The 19000-nt window shown below is 33.8% G+C and overlaps 1 long non-coding RNA gene across 1 annotated transcript; it reads right to left on the reverse strand.

Annotated features, from left to right (window-relative positions):
• Positions 1–17552: 17552 nt before the first annotated feature.
• On the reverse strand, positions 17553–18388 carry LOC139996344 (uncharacterized). Its single transcript, XR_011802204.1, has 2 exons — positions 18242–18388; positions 17553–17916 (listed from the first exon to the last, which is right to left on the reverse strand). It is a non-coding gene; the product is annotated as an uncharacterized lncRNA (long non-coding RNA).
• Positions 18389–19000: the final 612 nt, after the last annotated feature.

A 19000-nucleotide genomic window follows, 5' to 3' on the forward strand; every position in this document is an offset into this window, starting at 1 on the left:
CAAGGATCACAGTTATCCCCTTGCTGTTGTCGCGTCGGTTCGAGATTATTTCACGTTCCGCACCTAAGGTGAGAGATTCGTACTCCAATTAATAACAATTGATAGTTGTTTCAAAGTTTATTATAAAACTGACAGAGTAACGGTACAGAATGTCACATTAACAGAACAGAAATAGGAATGGAATCTCGAGTGCTGACTTGGAAGAATTTTTATATCAAGGGTTTGGCTCCTGTGGAGGGGTTATCGCTGGATGCCGGCACACGAGTATGCTGTTACTGCTTAATTGTAGTTTTGATGGCTATGGTATGCAAACTGGTATGTAAAATATGATTATTCCATATTCCGAGATCTCCGTGACATTGTCTACGGCCGAACATACTATAGGTTTATGCGCACGGTCGCACTAAGTAAACATTCTTGTAATTTCTACGTTTCTTATGCTAGCGGTCAATTTAAAGTTTAACCCCTTCTCGTGCCATTTAGCACGACGAAACTCGGGCCCAAGCGGTAGGCGTCAAAGCGTGGTAAACAAAGCAGATTGATACTCGAGAACAGTCACAATACGAGCCGAAATGTAAATACCTATGATATAGTCAGTGTTTTTTCTTCCAGTCGCGGGGAGACGCGATCGCGAGGAAGCGCGTCAACGGGAGTCGTAACTTTCCGTTACGATTGTAATAATCGACACCACGAACAGGTCGATCCCCTTATTTCTTGTGGGGTAATAGGGGTGGTTGATGTGGTATAACACTGCAATTGACGGGTTATAATAATTATATTTTCAACAACTTAATACGCTCAAATGTTACGTCGTTTCATGGTATGATACTTCCTAAAACACTCTGGCAGATGTAAAGCTACTTTACATTTCGCGTATTCCCTCTTCGTTTCGCTTCATATTTTATGTTTATAACAAACTTTATACATCCTTGTTGGATGCTTCTTTCGAGGCGTCGGATCGATATTATTTGGGAAATGAGCCCAATATTGTGCTTAGAGTCGAAGAGGTTCAATCGATGTATATTTCCTACGCGTTTTGTAGTCCGGTAATTCGACATTTTGCAAAATTGCCTCTGTTATGTTTATTCGGTAATCAACATAAGTCTCCTTTTTTCGATTTTTTGTGCATTGTTTTATGCATAATATAGATATTGAACAGAGCCATATCTGACATGTAAAAGAAAAGTTTTCGGTATCCTTTGATGACTTTTCTCACGATTGGAGGATAACGTCTGATCTCGATGATCAACTGCACTCATACCCTTGTTATATTCCAGGATACATTTAGGCTTCATTACTTTTTGTAATTCTTTGTCTGATTGCTCAACCATCTCTACAACCATCTCTTTCCTGTTTCGTTGATATCATATATACGTCGCGTTTGTCCTTCCATCTCAGAGCTTATCAAATTATTGCAACACTTCCATACACATTCTCTTTTCTTCAAAATACGTTTTCGAATGTCTTTTGGCATATTTTTCCTATTCTTACGTACTGTCCCGATAACGTTTGTCTTTTTCTGGTGCAATTTTAAAAAGAAGTTGGGTGAAGAGTACCACTTGTCCAGAAACAAAGTATATCCCTTGTTTATTATAGATTTTGATAACTCTATCACAAAGTTCTCCGACGCACTATCATTTCCATCAATTTTGTCCTGGCCGGCATATATTTTAAATCCATGACAGAAACCGGTACTTGCCTCGCACAATTTGTAAATTTTTAATTCAAATCGAGCTCTTTTCGACGAATTGAATTGTTTGTACGCTAAACGCCCTTTATATTTCATCAAGGATCTATACTGACATATTCATTGGATGTGTAAATTTCTTTAAATTTTTCATTCCAGAGGTTGATGATGGATCTTATCTTTCGAAGTCGGTCATTACTATCAGCAGTTTCATTATCAGAAAAATGTAAAAATCTCGAAATTTGCCGAAATCTCTTAAAATGCATTTTTGTTTTTCTAAATATTGGCGTTTCTACTACTGCTCTTATAGTCCAGTACAGTTGGATATTTGATTTTTTTACTTGACCCATCAAGATACACAGTGCATAGTAGGCCTTTATTTCGTCTAACGTAACGGGATACCAAGTGTCGTCCACTTTCCGTCTTTTACGCTCGTTGCATTGTCTGATGTGCGAAGCGATTTGTTTCCGTAACAAGTATTTCCCAAAGTTTGTTATCAAATATAATAGAAAATAGGTCTAACATTTTTGGATCCTCGCTTAAATTATTTAAAACAAACGCTTTTATGCCATGAGTTTCAGAATACTTCCAAACTATTAGTGTGTTTTTTACTTTCTGCCAAATCCATGTTTGACGCGTCGTACCTTCCTCTTCACTGCTCTCATCTAATCATACGCCTTGCACGCTTTCTGATTGGCACAAACACGTCACTATCACTGGATTCGTTGTAATTGCTTTCATTTAAAACTTGTATTTTGCATTTTGTAGGGATTTATTAAATTTCAATAACTAAACTGCTTTGTAACAGCAATTATAAGAATCGCGATTAACTTTCATGATGTACTGATAGGAACTAACATTCAATTACGATCGTTATATTACGATGTTTATCTTTGGCCCCCGACTTTCTGTTCGCGAGCCTAGCTCGTGATAATTATGTTTGGCCCGACTATCTGTTCGCGAGCCTTTTTCTCTTTTTTCCTCGAGGAGGAGAAAATGCTATTACGCATACTCAGTGATTGAGTATGTGGGACTCGGCGGAAGTCGCCATACCCGCTAAAAACCCCTCCTCTATCCGCTCCTCTTATGGTACAGGAACCAACCCCGGAACCGCCTGTAGCGGCACTCGACAGCAAACTTTCCAACGGGTTCTGTCCCGCGGCTTGCTACACAAAGATCCTACCCTCGACCGGACGACGGTAGAGCTGTGGTTAGCGCCGTTGGTTACGAACGTTCAAGACCAGGTTCAAATCCCGGCACTTTAGTCCGTTTTTTCTCCACGAGCAGCAATAGCACTATCATCGATCTATCCACCTCTCACGCCTTTCAATATTACTTCAGGGTTGGCCTTAGTGTGTACCCCTCACTAATTCGATCTTCTCAATTCAGTCTACTAGCTTGTCTTTTCTTCCTTTCCACAATCTTCTCTTGCACTCGTCTTTCTTGTATGATCTTGTTGCAAAACGCTTGGAACGTAAGTCCAACTGTCCTCTTGTTTGGTTACTGGGGCAGTGGAGCAACGCATGCTCCGCATCGTCACCATCGGTGTCACAATCCCAACATCTCGAGCGATCCTCCTTGTTAATTGTCTTTGGATACACATTCTAAAAATTCCGTATCCGGCTAAAATTTGCATGTTCATGACTCTCAACACTCTTATCTGTCCTTTTTTCAACTAACTCCTTGACCTCCTGGTATGCCATCTACGCCCACCGCTTTGTCAGAGTTTATCCTAGCTCCGGTATCCAGTAAAGTTTCCTCCGTGATCACGCAGTCCCCTTCGTCATCTCTGCTGTTGATACTCCCGTCAATTCTCATGAAATTCTTCGTCGGTCTCGTTAGGAAAAGTTCATCGACAATGGCTCGTATCTTATCCACGCGAAGGCCGTCTGTTCGGACTCTCCAAGCTATCTATCTGTTCACGAGCCTGGCTCGTGATATTCATGTTTGGGCCAAAATCTTCATCACGAGTCAGACTCGTTAAAGCGCGGGAAGGGGTTAAGTTGAAGCTGTAGTTGCATTCTGCGTTGTATTGAAATTTCTTGAATTAAGTGTACTTTTCGGTCTCAACGTTTCTCTCCCAGTTCCACAACGATTAATTTATTTAATGAAATTTTGTGTGAAATTCTATGATCTTAAATGTCCTTCCATTTTAATCAGAAAAATCTCATCGATGTGTTAATGAAAATATAATTTATCTTTCTTAACAAAAGATTTCAAAATAAAAAGGATTCGTCGTTGCATTAGTGTCTTTTCACTGATATGAAGACGAAAGGGAACCCTATTGTGCGGTTACGCTGTGTGACCCTCTCAACTACCCACTGCCCAGTATCCAATGCCCGGCTCAGGTCAATGTTTATTTTCACATAAAGCGATCGCTGGTGATTGAATCTTTCTTTTCCTACGTTGCTCTTTTTACGTCACATTGAATCGTCGCACGGCCAACTTGCTATCCTTTTTTCTGTCGCCATGCGACGTGCGACTAACGTATCTATGAACACTACTCTTGTAACCATATCGTTGTACGATCAATTGTTTTTCGGTTGGTTACCTTGTCATTGTGAAAGTCCCAGCTACGACATAGGGTAAAACATTGTGAAGAGTCGAAATGATTCTCTCCAATATTTGTATGGTTCTTACAACGATTCTGTATCGAAAGATGAAATGTCTCTTTTAAGCGTTCAACTAATTCTGTATTACGAGTTGCCATGGTATGTAGATAAGTATCTACTTCTCTTAAGGTCCTTTTGACGATGGTGTTCAGAACTATGTATGCCGATTGGTTTTTATTGGACGCCTCTAAGGTGTCGTACATACCTTTCCATGCGTTTGTTGAATTTTTAAATGTTTCGTGCTCAAGATCACACGATAGTTATAATATTATAGGTAAAACACGCGATGGATTGATTTTGATCTCGGTTATCATGCTATGATGATAAAAATATGTACTCCCCTTTAGAAAAAAATTTTTGTTCTTCGTAATATTTGTCCTTTCGAGCCAAACATTCTTTCCCTGCGATATTTTTTCCTATCGTTAAAAACAACTCCAAATATTCAAGGTGACTAAGTTACGTTATTTATCCTGTACATTAAATACACAATGTAAACTTGTAAAGATTATCCTGGGGATAAAAAATTTTAATTACAGAGTTTAAGAACACTTGAGTAGTGTACTTAGAGCTCATTTCACCTATATCTTTTGCTTAGAATTCCACAAGGTTTGGATTAAGTTTGATGCTAGCTGTATAAATTCCACCTATCATACCTACATATTACTGAGTTTGTAACTATAAAGGTTCATGATCATATTATATAAAATAGATACGACCTTCTAGAACGTATAACGAAAGAGCGGATTAAGACCTTCCGAGTATTCATAATGTTACAACTATGTATAGAATACGTCAAATTATAACTACTCTTGAATACGAATAATACGCCACTAGTAATAAGTAAGTGATTATTAATATTTCGCATCATCAGTCTTTAGAATACGTAACCTCGTTGATTGTGTGAGCTAGTAGTGGTCCATGAAAACTAAATTAATTAATTTGCATAAAACTGCGTGCCTATAACGGGAATTGTTCATGAAACGGGTAACTGATAACTGGTCAATTATTGAAAGATTGGAAGTACATCTTATATATCGTTTGACTGGTATAAATGTTTAAAGCCAATAGCGAAGTTAAGACAATAGGACGTGCAAAAAGTGGTTTCTCGCACACACTGTTAACAAAAGTATTTCAAAAATGCATTATTACAAAGCTATAGTGGCTGAAGACGAAAGAATTTGGGATACTCAAATGCTTGAAAAATTAGTAAAGATTGATAGAAGACAAGAAAACTAATTCTGATTCAACGTATATGCGAATGAAAAATGTGTAATGTTTGCTATACATATATATATATATATATACTTTACACTATATATCTACTTTAAAATTGTTAAAGAGCGTTTAGACGATCAATACTATTGTTAATATCATTCTCAATATTTAAGGCCATTGACATTGTATTGACAATATACGTATATTGGTCGTCTAGAGTGTGGAGGGTCTCTTACTTATGATAACCTTGAGAACCTTAAATATTGACAATAATATTTTAGGAACGAATTGAACATCACCTCAGAGAAAGTCTTATTAAACAATTTTAAATTATAATGTACTCATCGTAAATTTTGTTAAAACCGCATAATAAACTTTTTAACGAGTTTATATCTTTATCGTGTTTCTGTAATAATATCATAATGTATGATACAATTGTTTTCATATAAAGAAATATTAATAATTATATAATATATTATGATATATAATCTATGGATTATCGTAGGTAAAATGTCGTGGTTGTAATTGCAATTTCAACTCGAACTTAATGCTCAGTATCAATGACGATAGGAACCGGAAATTAAAAATGAGAGTGTAAGGAAAATTTGCGAAGAAATAACAAGCGTAGATAGTGTCAGTTTAGATAGACCTTGGAAAGAGGGCCATATATTTTCATCGAGCACACTGGTAGCTCTATCCGAGGGAGCGGAAACAACAGGGTATATTATGGAATACTATCCGCAATAGGTTCCACAATCTCGGTAGCCATTGTTTCGTGGTACCTACAGATGTGCTCCATTGTCGGTCTATCGGTACTCTTGCTCGAAAAGGAGAAAGAGAAAGAAAAAAAGAGAGACGTTTACGAAAGGAACGTATCAATTCTTTGTCGTATCAGTATATCTGTAGGCATATCTAACGGGTGACATGCCTTGAAATTACCTTCTTTATTTTCGATAATAATGACGTATAGCGCTAAAATGACACCTCTTCACACTCGATTATGCATATTTTAAAGAATAGGTAGCATTGGGAAAATTCAACGCTCCATTATACGATATTATACATTATAGAACGATGTATTATAGATATAGATACAAGTTTTTAAGATTTGTTTCGTATAGTTTTTGGAGTTTCAAATTATACAAATTATAAAGTTGGTTTGTCATTAGTGATGTCACATACCTACGTACGTCAATACGCATAGGTATATTCACACGAATTGTAATACATATATTGATATAATGTAAATAAATACTGTTAAGAATTTAGATAATTCTGTAGTTGACTTTTAGGTACTTTGTAATTCTTTCTTTACCGTACGGTAATTATATTAAGTCGTGCAAATTAAGCGGAACACCTTCCAATATCGTGCAATTTTTGGCGATGATGTAAATGCGTTATAACATGTATTACAAAATTCTAGTTTGCCTATCATTTGAGTATTAATTTTATATTAAAAATTATGATTCGTAAAATAGAAATATTAAAAGTAGCTATAGGAAATATCAGTTTTTAATAAAAAATTATGATTAGGCTGTGAATTTTTATGCATTTATGAGAAATTTCAAGATGTAAAAATGCGTGCAATACATACAAAAATATATGAAATATTTAAAATGGAGTACTTATTACATGTAACGTTTAGTAGGTTCTATTTTCTGAAGTATATTTACAAAAGTCTAAATGCGCATAAATATCCGCAGTCTAATTATGACATTTGAAAAAGATTTGAAATTAAAAAAAAGAAGCAATCGGCATAATGTACAAGGTAATATTAATAGTAATCGTTATATTGGGTCACCCGGGAAGTTCGTTCCGATTTACATTTTGATTCGATATACATTTATTGAATTATACGGTTGCCATTTTATTTCGCGACCTTTCTCCATCTTCCACGCAACTTGAATATTCCATCCTTCCAGAACCTCTTAGGTTTCTCGGCGAAAAACTTTTTAATATGGTCTTTCCTGTTGACGAAATTCCTTAAAAATCGGAACGAAGTTTCCAAGCAACCCGATACATATATGTAGATATTTGGTCATAATATTTCTTATCATCTAAAAAGTATCGAAGCAAAGAACTATCAACAAACGAACTTATTTTAAAAATATTAGTTTTTTCCATTCACTTGTTGATAGCAAAAATTATTAGTAGATTCCTTTATATTTTTATACATTTTTCAAAATTGGATTTATACAGTAAGAGTATAGTATAAAGTATGAAGATTTGGTGAATCCACGGTTACATATTTTTATTTGATTAGTTTTCCTTTCCAATAGACAATTGACAATTTGATTTGATTTGTGCGTATTTTGTAAGATTGTAGATATGCGTTTAAAAATACTTAAAAATTTTAAATTCATATTATCAATCTTTTATGGATATGCATATTTGTACATACACGTATGTATATGTTTTTAATCAACAGTATCTCTGTACCGCTGATTACGATAGGTAACGAATACTTAAAAAGTTTCTAATTTCATTACAGTATGCAAAATTAAAATATAATAGTGTGAAGATATTAGCAATATTATGAATTAATTCTCTACATATTTTTATTTTGTCTTATCATAAGTATTGATTTTGATAATAACATAGTTTTGGTGTTAATATGTACATTACGCATGAATTCATTTCTTATTCGTTGTTTATTTAATTCTTATTTAGTTTTAGTAAAAATAGAAACATGACTTTTAGAATACGATAGTGAAATTAAGATTGTATGAAAATAAATCAAATCAATTGCTCCATCTTTATATCGATAACAAATATTGTTTTTGTTTCTGTATCGAATTTACGAATTTCAATTAGGATGTAAATATATTAGATTGCCCGAAACGTGTCTTTCTTTTACAGACACGTCTTTTACAACGACGCATCTTTATACAAACATGAAACCTAATCTGTCGAACGTTGTGATCTTTATTTTGATAGAACAAAATGAAACATACGTAATTCGATAAAATAATATAAAACGGAAAATGTTGTGCATCCATTAATTTCCTTATAGAACGAAAGAAACTTTTCGGACGACCTAATATAAAACGTTCACCATTGATGTTTATATATTTTGAAATTCAATTTCACTGGTAGTCAGGATTTTGTAGTACTCTAATAAATATACAATACAGGCACATACAGTACACTAGACTTGTACTTATTAAACCACAAAAATTCAATTAGGTATTTGGAAATAGCACCATTGGGACCAACGACATATATTAGGAGAGCAAATTAGCGAATTAACTGTAAATCTAACATTGATATACGTACGTGTATGTACGTGAACTTTTTTCTGTTTAATATCTATATCCTTTTTCAACTGACTCTGTCGAATCAATCGATAAATAGCCCATTAGGAAATGTATGTGAAGCGATCTAAATAAAATGTCATTATGAGCGAATAGGTACTTCAAGAAAATCACCCTGTAGATTGTAGATAGTGGGAGTACCTCTCAAGGATACAGTCACGCAATAAGAGGGTGAGTAGTAGCGGTAGCGATGATAGTAGTGGTAGTTGGTTTGATGCCAATGGGCGGGTAGGTTGGCATAGGTTGGGGTAGGTATTCCGTTTGTATAATGTACCTACTCACTCGTATCGGACTGTCTCCCTGTGATGTGAACGCAGCCTCAGGCTTATTATATATCTCAATCTCAGAATACTACTGACTCTGTCAAAATTATGATTACTCGTCATTCCAGAATTTCGCAGCAAGACGAACTCTACTCTCTGTCTTTCCGCCCCCCCCCCCCGAATCTTTTTCTAGGTATCATTTTATAGGTATTTATCTGTTTATAATATAATTTAATACGCTCAACTTTCACAACGGTCCTCTAGCTACTTAATTTATAAATTTCCAAAAAACGTGTGTTCTTCTCCACTTTAGTGCAAACCTTTGATGCAAGCTTGATACAAAATTAGAATCTTTCTTCATTAATATCAAAAGTTTCATAAAGCATCGTTCGCGATACAAGTTGACGACAATGACAAATCAAAATAATTCATACTGTCATTCATTATAACTATTCATGTAATTCATACTTACATGTAATTAAACGTATGGTACGCTTTCAAAGTCATTATATTATTACGATTTAGTAGAATTAACCGAAAACTATAATCATTCTGTTTCTTTATCTTTTTACATGAATAACAAAATATGTAATGAGGCACCTATGTTTAGAATTGGGAAATTAAAACGATCTTCTTACGACTAAGACAATATTTTATGAACTTTTATAATCGTTTTAATGTACGTTTAATGCTTCATTGGTAAAGTAATAATAAATAAACTTTGATCTTTAAAGATTAAGAATGGTATCTATCCACTGGTAGATAATGGAATTATTTCATATGAAAATGGTATTTACGTACCTATATATATATTATATTTATTATATAAATATATTATATTTATATATATATACATTATTCATATATATATATATATATCTTATATTTTATATTTTAAATATATTATATGTATATACCATATATATAAGGTATACAAAGGATAAAGAATAATACAAATATATTACAATACAAAATTGTGAAATACCTTCAGTTAATTTTATGGGGTATTTCACATGATACGTAAGTAAACGGTAGTACTGTAAAGAAAAGGAAAGTATAAGATATAGGTACTTGTTGAGAAATTGATTATTATGAATGGAAGGAGGGTTCGAAAAGCTGATCAAAAAATCAATTCTTCGAGGATGACGAATCTCCGCATCGATAGGCGTTGAAGATGAGAAACAAAAGGCATTGTGTTCGTTTTATCCGCTCGAGCGGTTTACCAAAGAGAAACGAGAAGGTGCTGGTACTGTAGCGGTAGTGAAAATCGAGGAACGATATTCATCGGTGGCTCCGAACGAAGTCTTCCTCGGTTGAAAGTCGACCGATGGAAAATCGTGAAAATGATATGCTGGACAATGGGTATTGTTCGAACCGATCGCCGTGTCTGGCCTCCTACCATAGTTGCTTTTCGTCCCTGGATGCTTAGAATCGGTAGCTTCGCTGGGAAACTCAGATTCGCGAATCGTTCTTCCAGAAAACGAGAGTCCAATAGGAATTTTCCTTATTCTCCTTACCCCTTTTCTACTTGCTTCTGTTTCTTCACTATTCATATACCTCAGTTAATTGCCTGTTCTAACAACTCGCTTCAAACATTATCGATTTACATAATTAACGATAAGCTTGGAAATTAGACGCTAATTTGTTAATTAATAGATTGATATGTATTTATAAACCATAAACGTTTTATTTTACTACTATTATAATATTGCTAAAAGTAATTAATCGGAGCTTTTTTTCGTGGTACTGCTAATATTCGTATTCAGTATCTAATTTAAAGTGAAAAATTCATTTGGTAAAGAATTTAATTTCTTCAAATACTTTGCTTATCGATCGATGATACGAACGCTATAAGATATAAGTATGTAGATAATCTTCTGTTTCGCGTGATGGTGATTTCAGGCCCTTTAATTGCAAGTAAGACGAGTAAACGATTTACTACTAAAGATTTAACGCTCGTTCAAACTATTCTGGTCAAGTAAGAGAATAGAATAGATGCGCTTCCCTCACCAGTCACTATTACCAAACGAAACGAAACATATTTTGACGCGTTGCTTTATATGCTTGAATTCATTAGCACCTAGTTTGTCATATTTGTGTTAGAATCGGAACGCTTCCCAAGCTTATTACCTGTTACGATTAGATTTAAGGACAAACGGAATTTTTCGCGCATTTTTCGATGCACAGTGGCATGAATGGACGAATTATGTAATAAATATCTACATATTTACGGACATGGACGAAAATATAAATTACTCTTTTTTATCTATAATTGTTATAAGCATCGTCCTTGACCCACTAATGAATGTGAAATCACAAGAAACAAATACTTTAAACTTCTTAGATCCCGACATATACAATAAATACACGATTAATATCAAAGAATTAATATTATAACGACGAAACAATTTTCCTTAAAGTAAAGTTCAATTTGCCATGATCGTGTCGTCCACCACTTCAAGAAAGGGGCAGGACGTATGGTTGCGATTATTTGACGGCACGTGCACCCTGTGCAGAAAATGAAGTAGATTGGTCCTTTGCGATATCTGGCATATCGACCAAATACAAGAGAATCGTCAGACTTAACCGGATCCTTGTATCGAAAACACGTATTCGGAGTTGCTCTCTATTACGATATATTGTAAAATATACACATGTATATATATATAGAATTGTAAATAGATAGCTATGCAAGAAGATCATCAGTGCCCGCGCGACAATGTTGATTGTCATGAAGTTATAATAAGTCGCGTTTCGTCCCTGATAGGTACACAATTTTATTAATTCTTTTTAAAGTCACAGCTGGTTGCAGTTGAAATTACATACATACACATATTAGAGTTAGGATGGTTGGCGATTATTTGAGTATCGATAATTCCTCGGACAATTTCGAACATTTTTGAAAATGAAGTAAAAATGAAAATTTGTCGGAAGCATTGAGAAACATATATATACAATATCATTTCGGTTTCCTCCACATTAATAAGTTCTTAATAATTAGACGAATGTGTCGCACTATAATATTAACTATTTATATTAAAATACGATAGCCGACTTCAGAAGTTAAAGTATTTATCGTTTAAAAATCAAGATTTAAAAAGTTTAAAACATTTTAAACAATTTTTCTGTGATTTCGCATCCATTACTACTATAGGATAATGTTCATAACCTCAAATTACTTAATATTTTCATCAGTCTCCGTAGATATAGATACATATGTACATATACGATTCGTCCCACTGCATTGCACAAAGCGTGACACGGATGCAGGACTTTCGTTACTTTATTTGCTGTAAGTATTTTAATCCCTATATTTTTTGGCTCACTTATTTATTAGCACTTACCTGAGGAATGTTATAGTTATGACATTACTAATGGACTCGGTTAGGTTAGTTCGTTAGTAACGAGTGGTGAGGAACTCTACTCAACCACAAAATTGATAAAGTTGGGTTCGCACGACTAGCGTTGTTTATTCTTTGAGAATATGAACTATTTGTCGTAGCTCGAAAGTACGTAAACAACTTCTTTCTAACGGTAACTTTTAATTGTTTAATAAAGAGAGTTTTTGTTTCTCAAATTCGATGCGATTTTCTTTATATCTTCTAATACCTGCTGTTCAATTTCACGATAGTTTAATTCTGTTCTCTATGATAAATTACAAGTTGTCTTTTGTTAAAAGACTTTTGGTCATATCATAAATTTCTTGGTCTTATATGGACCTATTATAGAAATATTGGTGTTAATTTCTTTTCTGGCATTAATCGCAGATAACGATTAGATAAAATAAATCTATTTTGAACTGCGATTCGAACTATTTCTAAGAATTGGTAAATCGCGCAACGTAAACAAGCGTTGGTATATTAATGCGACGTGAAAATAAGGCAATATTTTATTAAAATTTTTTTTAATTAATTAATTTTACAGTTATCCTTAGAAAGAAATTGTTCACGTATTTTCAAGCTACATACATATATAGGAATGATTCGTAGTTTCGTACAACAAGCAATACTTAAATACAATATTTAAAATATGTTTTCTTGCAAGTACAAAGCAACAAATACACAGATAATGCTGCGTCTAAATATTTATCAATGTGAGTAACCGTATATTGGAGTATAAAACGAACACATTTAGCAAATTGACTTTTTTGTTTTGAGGACTACTAAATACGGAATAATAAAATATAGTGGTTTAACGTAGGTATTGAGACGCACCCTAAAGTCAGTCGAGCATGTGCGGCCTATGTGATTAGTTTTCATAAAAGGTGATTTTAATGGAAGCCCAACTGTTCCCTTATGTTTTCAACGGCTGCCAGACAATGACTCTCTTTTCAATTGTTTGCCCTATACCATCGCCCTTTCTAACGTCTTTCACAATAGTCATAGATTACATGAAGAGATTACCATTCAAATTCTGTTTCCGTTCATCCTTTTATGTTTTGCTTATGAATGGGACGTTACCATTAATTGTTTGACGATTCAATTGGAAATAAATATCGATTAATACGCCGTATTAAGGTGTTATAAATTTTCGAATTGAAGAGATTCAAACCAATTAATTCGCCAAGTGTAGTCAAAATTCGAAAGTTTAGTAATTAAATGATCTAAATCTTTTGATAAGACGATAAATAATGTATTTTATTAACTTGTGTAACCGACTAGTATTCTGTCTTTAATTCTACTTTGCATCAGTTACACTGTGTAAACATAAATGAAATTATAATTATCACGCTCCGAAAAAGAATAGATTGGAATCGCAGATACTAGAATACAGACCGTGAAATTTAATCGAATGACTCTCGAAATGTGTACAACGTATGAAATATCGCGAATGTTCAAGAGTTCGAGATAGGTCCATTTTAGTAGCAAAGTCAGCGATGTACCTGAAATAGGAAATCATGAATAAACAAAGTGTACAGAGAAACGGAAAGATGCGATAAACTTGAGTTTTTAAAACACTCTCCGATATACAATCCTGAAAATAATGACTGACGTATGTCCTCGAGCCAAAAAGAAGGTGAAAGGTGTTTAAGCAATAGAACTTCTTCGGATTATGTATATTATTTACCTATTTATTTGTTGATTCGTACGGTTAGTGATCTTTGATTCAGATATACTTATCATAAACAAACATATATCAACGTATAATAAAAATATGACGTTAATTATACATGATGAAGAAGTGAAGACGAATGTAAATCGTTTTTCATATGTTTTTTAAACGTGGACGACGATTTACAAAAAAGATGTAGCTGATGTGCGAGTGAGGTGATCTACTTACATATATGCGATTAATACATGCATAGATGAAAGGAATAAGGGAAATCCGAGCATTCCTGAAGCAGCATCGAGCTTTAATAGTTGGAGAATTTTCAAGTAGTCTGTATAGCCGTTTACAATAAAATGTATATGCATAACGCGATAATTACAGATTTCGAATATACTTACATACAGTATATTTACATACATACAGTGCTGTGATATACGTTAATTGTACACTCAAATACATTCTCTGCTCTATTTCTACAATATTTTCAACAAATCACTGATGACGCTTGGATATGTTAAGTGGAATTGTTTTTGTAAAGGGTAAATTGAACGCTATAGAATATCCGAAGATATTACACGGCGAATTTTTCAGTCTTTCATAGCTGAGATAGAAGAGAAAAAGACAATTTTTCAACAAGACATAGCCGTCACTACAGAAAAGTGGTTTCAAGATTTCGAAATAGAATTATTATCACGGCCAGCATTGAGTGCTGATCTGAATCCGATCGAAAATCTATGGGGAATTCTAGCTAGAAAAGTTAGTTTACAATCAGGAGAAGTCGCCTACAGAAAATATCGCTGAACTTAGAAAAAAGGATAAAATACGGGTGAGCGCATATTGAAAACGAAACTTTGAATAAGTTACTGGACAGTCTACTTGGCAGATTAATAGAAGTAATTAAAAATAAAGAAAAATCGATTAAATGTCGAATAAAAACGTCGAACAAAAATTAACACTGAGTGTATATTTTCTCACAGCCAAAAACACAAGGAAAATAGTTCTTTAAAAGGAAATTTAGTTTCTTCCAGGCTTCAAAAGGAGAAAATTTTTGTTGTATCTTCAGATTTGTTTTACATTATAATACGAAATTATATGTCAATTCTCAATTGTCAATTTCTGTTTTAATATTTTGAAAAATCTAAAGATAGTTTTGTTTATAGTTATTCACGGCACTGTGTATGTACATACGTACCATGATATAATTACAATATCTAAAACAAATAAAACGTTGAATTGACAAAGCGCGACAAAGATTTGAAGAATTTTGGTGATCATATTTCTGCGAACGACATGTGATTGGTAATGGGTGTATAATTAATAATTACTTGAAAGTTTTATGTCCACCATCGTCCAGCGCGTACTTACAATTGAAGAAGTAAGTACGCAAAGAAGAATATATGTATGTAATACACAAATACAATTTTACATATCTCGTGATGTTGCAAGATTATGTATTATATTGTTATATTTTTATCGATAAAATCTACTATAAACGAACAAACAAGGTTGCTTTCTAGCATCAGACGATTCGTTGGTTAGATTCATCAGGGTTGAGAATCTATTCAGTGGCATATATTAAAAAGTCAAAGATACGAAGTACAGTAGGGCGATGTAATCACCGAACCGCAACGAATCATTATTTCCATCTCAATTAATATTTTAATCAAGCCCCTGTACACTGCGTTGTTCCATTTACGGTCTCGTTAACATTCGTTTAACCACCCTCTTAGAATATAACGCCAGTTAGTATTCACACAATACTAACAATAAGAATGATACGGTTGCACAAATCTGGTTGACCGTTTGATTGTTTTGTAGACAATGGGTATAATGAAAAGATTAAATGAAAAACGACTATGATGACGAAAAATGATATACGACTTTCAACATACGACGAGTATGGTATTTATGATTGATGATTTATATATTCTTATTATTGGAATACTGGTAAACGAAAGGAAATCTTTTGGCTTTTTCTGTTTACTTTAAAATTTAAATACACATCATTAATTAACTGTGCGGTCTACATATATATTCGTTATATGTCGTATGTAATTAACTTTCTTAATCAAGAAAATCAACTCGTATAATCAAGAAAATAAAATACACTTATTTAATAATAATTTTCATTAATCTTAAAAGAAGAGAGGCTATATGATTATACCATACTTCCTATTTAAAAGCGGCACTTATTCCAATTTCAATATTCTACCACTATCTCTTTTTCCAGCATACCGAGCATGTACGAGTATGTTTAATACTCGCATCTCATAATTATATGTCCGTTTACATATATGTATATATAGTTGGAAATCTATGTTACATCTTTTGTACAGATCTACTATAAGTAAACTTTACGACGAGAAGTTCTAAATATATAGACCTACACTCGAAAAGAAGCGTTCTTAAATATTTTAGAAAATGTGCCTTAACTTGTAATGGATCATTACTAATGATTAATGCCCGTTGATATTCTTCAATTTTAAAAAATTTAATTAATAGCAGCTTCTAGCGAATATACATAACGTAGAATACCAATAGTAGATATGTGCATATTTTGTTCCAAGTACTTATTCAATCCGTATCAATAAAATAATTTATATCTTTTAACATGTTTGTTTAACGAACATTTTTATAAGAGTTATCTCTTACTTATCTTAACAACAATTAGAATTTCTATCAATTATTAGTAATTAAAAATACGACGAAATATCACGAATAAAAATATAGGTCATCGTATCGCAATATTTGAAAATAACTATAAATATATCTGAAAATGTCTATAAATGGCTATTTCAAAATTCTGAATCGTCATCGGCAGAAAATACAATTAAAATTAATTATGAACACGTGAGCTACCAATCCAGTAATATTATTGCCTTCACGACTTTTTATAAAAGAAATTTTTATATATATACATATATGTGCAATTTCTTACGACGTGTGAGTACACACATAAACATTTTGCAGTAACTTTATCTCGTCGTTTTAACATTGACCATTTTCTATATAATGGCTCTATTAAACATACATGTACTTTCTTAATAAAAAAAAACTTATTTCTCATACTTGTTAGTCATATCAATCGCATTGTTCTTAGTTATAAATTAAGTTGTGCGAGTAGCGAATATCCTAGACGCAATATACTTCAATGTGTCATACTGAAAAAAGTGACACGCTTCAAAGGAATCTATTGATTGAATGCGTGCATTTATTCGAGGTAGAGTATGGACATTGGCCAGTTGATTAATTAGAATCTCTCCGTGGCACAAACTGAAAGGGTTAGTCTCGCGGTAAAGAGAACATGTAACGAGCGAAGTTTTCGTATTTCAATCACGCCAATTACTTGATGTTTTGATTGTTTGATTACTTGATGATGATACGTCGATCGTCGTTACAATATAATTACCTATTATTCGTTATAAGAATTTTTATTTCACTAGCATCATGAACGATGTAAGACTTAAAATAGTATTCATTAACTTACGCATTTGAAGGATCATAAATTCTTGAACGTCGTACAGTAATCCAGCTGAGCTCGTTTAGAAAACCGTAGTCTTTCTCTCATCTTTTGCTAAGTTCATTTCCTTTCAAGATGTTTTTACGATAATAGAACCGGAAAGTGTAAACGGATGTTTTACGAAAATTGTATATTGAATCAAACTCAGGTGATATCGCATGAAATGTCGATGTAATACACTAAGAATGTCGTTGATCGTAAGAGGAAATCGTTGTCAGCAGCCAATCAACGTACACTATGAGCATGCCAAGCAAAACTAGAACATTCCGAGAAAAACATTTTTCAGATGTTTTTCGATCTTTCGACGGACATTATCCAATAGTAAAAGCATACAAATCAGACAAACATTCTGTTACATGTTCGAACTTGAACAGTTCGAACACAAACATACTTATTCAGCCAGCTATTGAAATTCAAGATTTTATTGTTTGTTAAGCAAACAGAAGATCAGCTTCGTTTCAACAAAATATCCCTATCCTTCTAACGGAAAGTAGAAGATCTTAACGCGATACGCAGCGTCGATAGAAATCGGATAGAAAACGGAGATTTATGACTTTCATTGGCTACGTCATAGTACGAACCTGTCTCGTCGCAATCGCGTTAAATAATAGGTAACTGGCCCCAAGTTATTATTTTTATAGTTACAGACGAAGAACATTCTGTCTCCACCTGTACTCTTCAGATTTCTTGGAGAGCATGCAGGAAACCGAAACGCTTTTATTCTACGTATTTATCTAGGCAATGAGAAGATAGCGGCGGTAGTTGGTGATAAACATAGAGGGTATCGTCCTCGCAAATCTTGAAACGTTAGTCTTTGCCTATGCACATAATAAGCTTTTGACTCCCCTCCATCGTGAGATTTTAGGATTTTCATAGTATATATATATATAAGAAAATCACGCTCTTCGGACAAAACGATCAGAACGCCGAAAGTGCCGTTGTGTAACTTGGCGTATTGTCCGTTACGAATCGGTATAGCGAGACTTTTTTTTTTTTTTTTTTTTTTATCGTGGGGAAATCCTCATGGACACTCGGCGCTGCGTAGCAACGACCGTGTAGTGTCGGACTCTTACCGACTAAAACCCCACGGTGGTCATCCCGACGTTCAGAGGTGCACCCGGGGTCTCTTGCGAATCACTACCGAGTGCAACCTCGTATAGCGAGACTGGACGACAAACGTTCGCTTTCTGTTCGACGTTACTTCGAAGCTACTCTCAATTCTCGTATTGCCAGTAAAAGACCGTGCATATAAACGATCTAAACGCTAATTGTATGGTAATACACATGTACACAATCGTACTCATTTATCCGCGACATATACAACATACTTGTAACAATAT

The sequence above is a fragment of the Bombus fervidus genome, chromosome 17 (assembly GCF_041682495.2).
Source record: "Bombus fervidus isolate BK054 chromosome 17, iyBomFerv1, whole genome shotgun sequence".
Taxonomy (NCBI): Eukaryota; Metazoa; Arthropoda; class Insecta; order Hymenoptera; family Apidae; genus Bombus; species Bombus fervidus.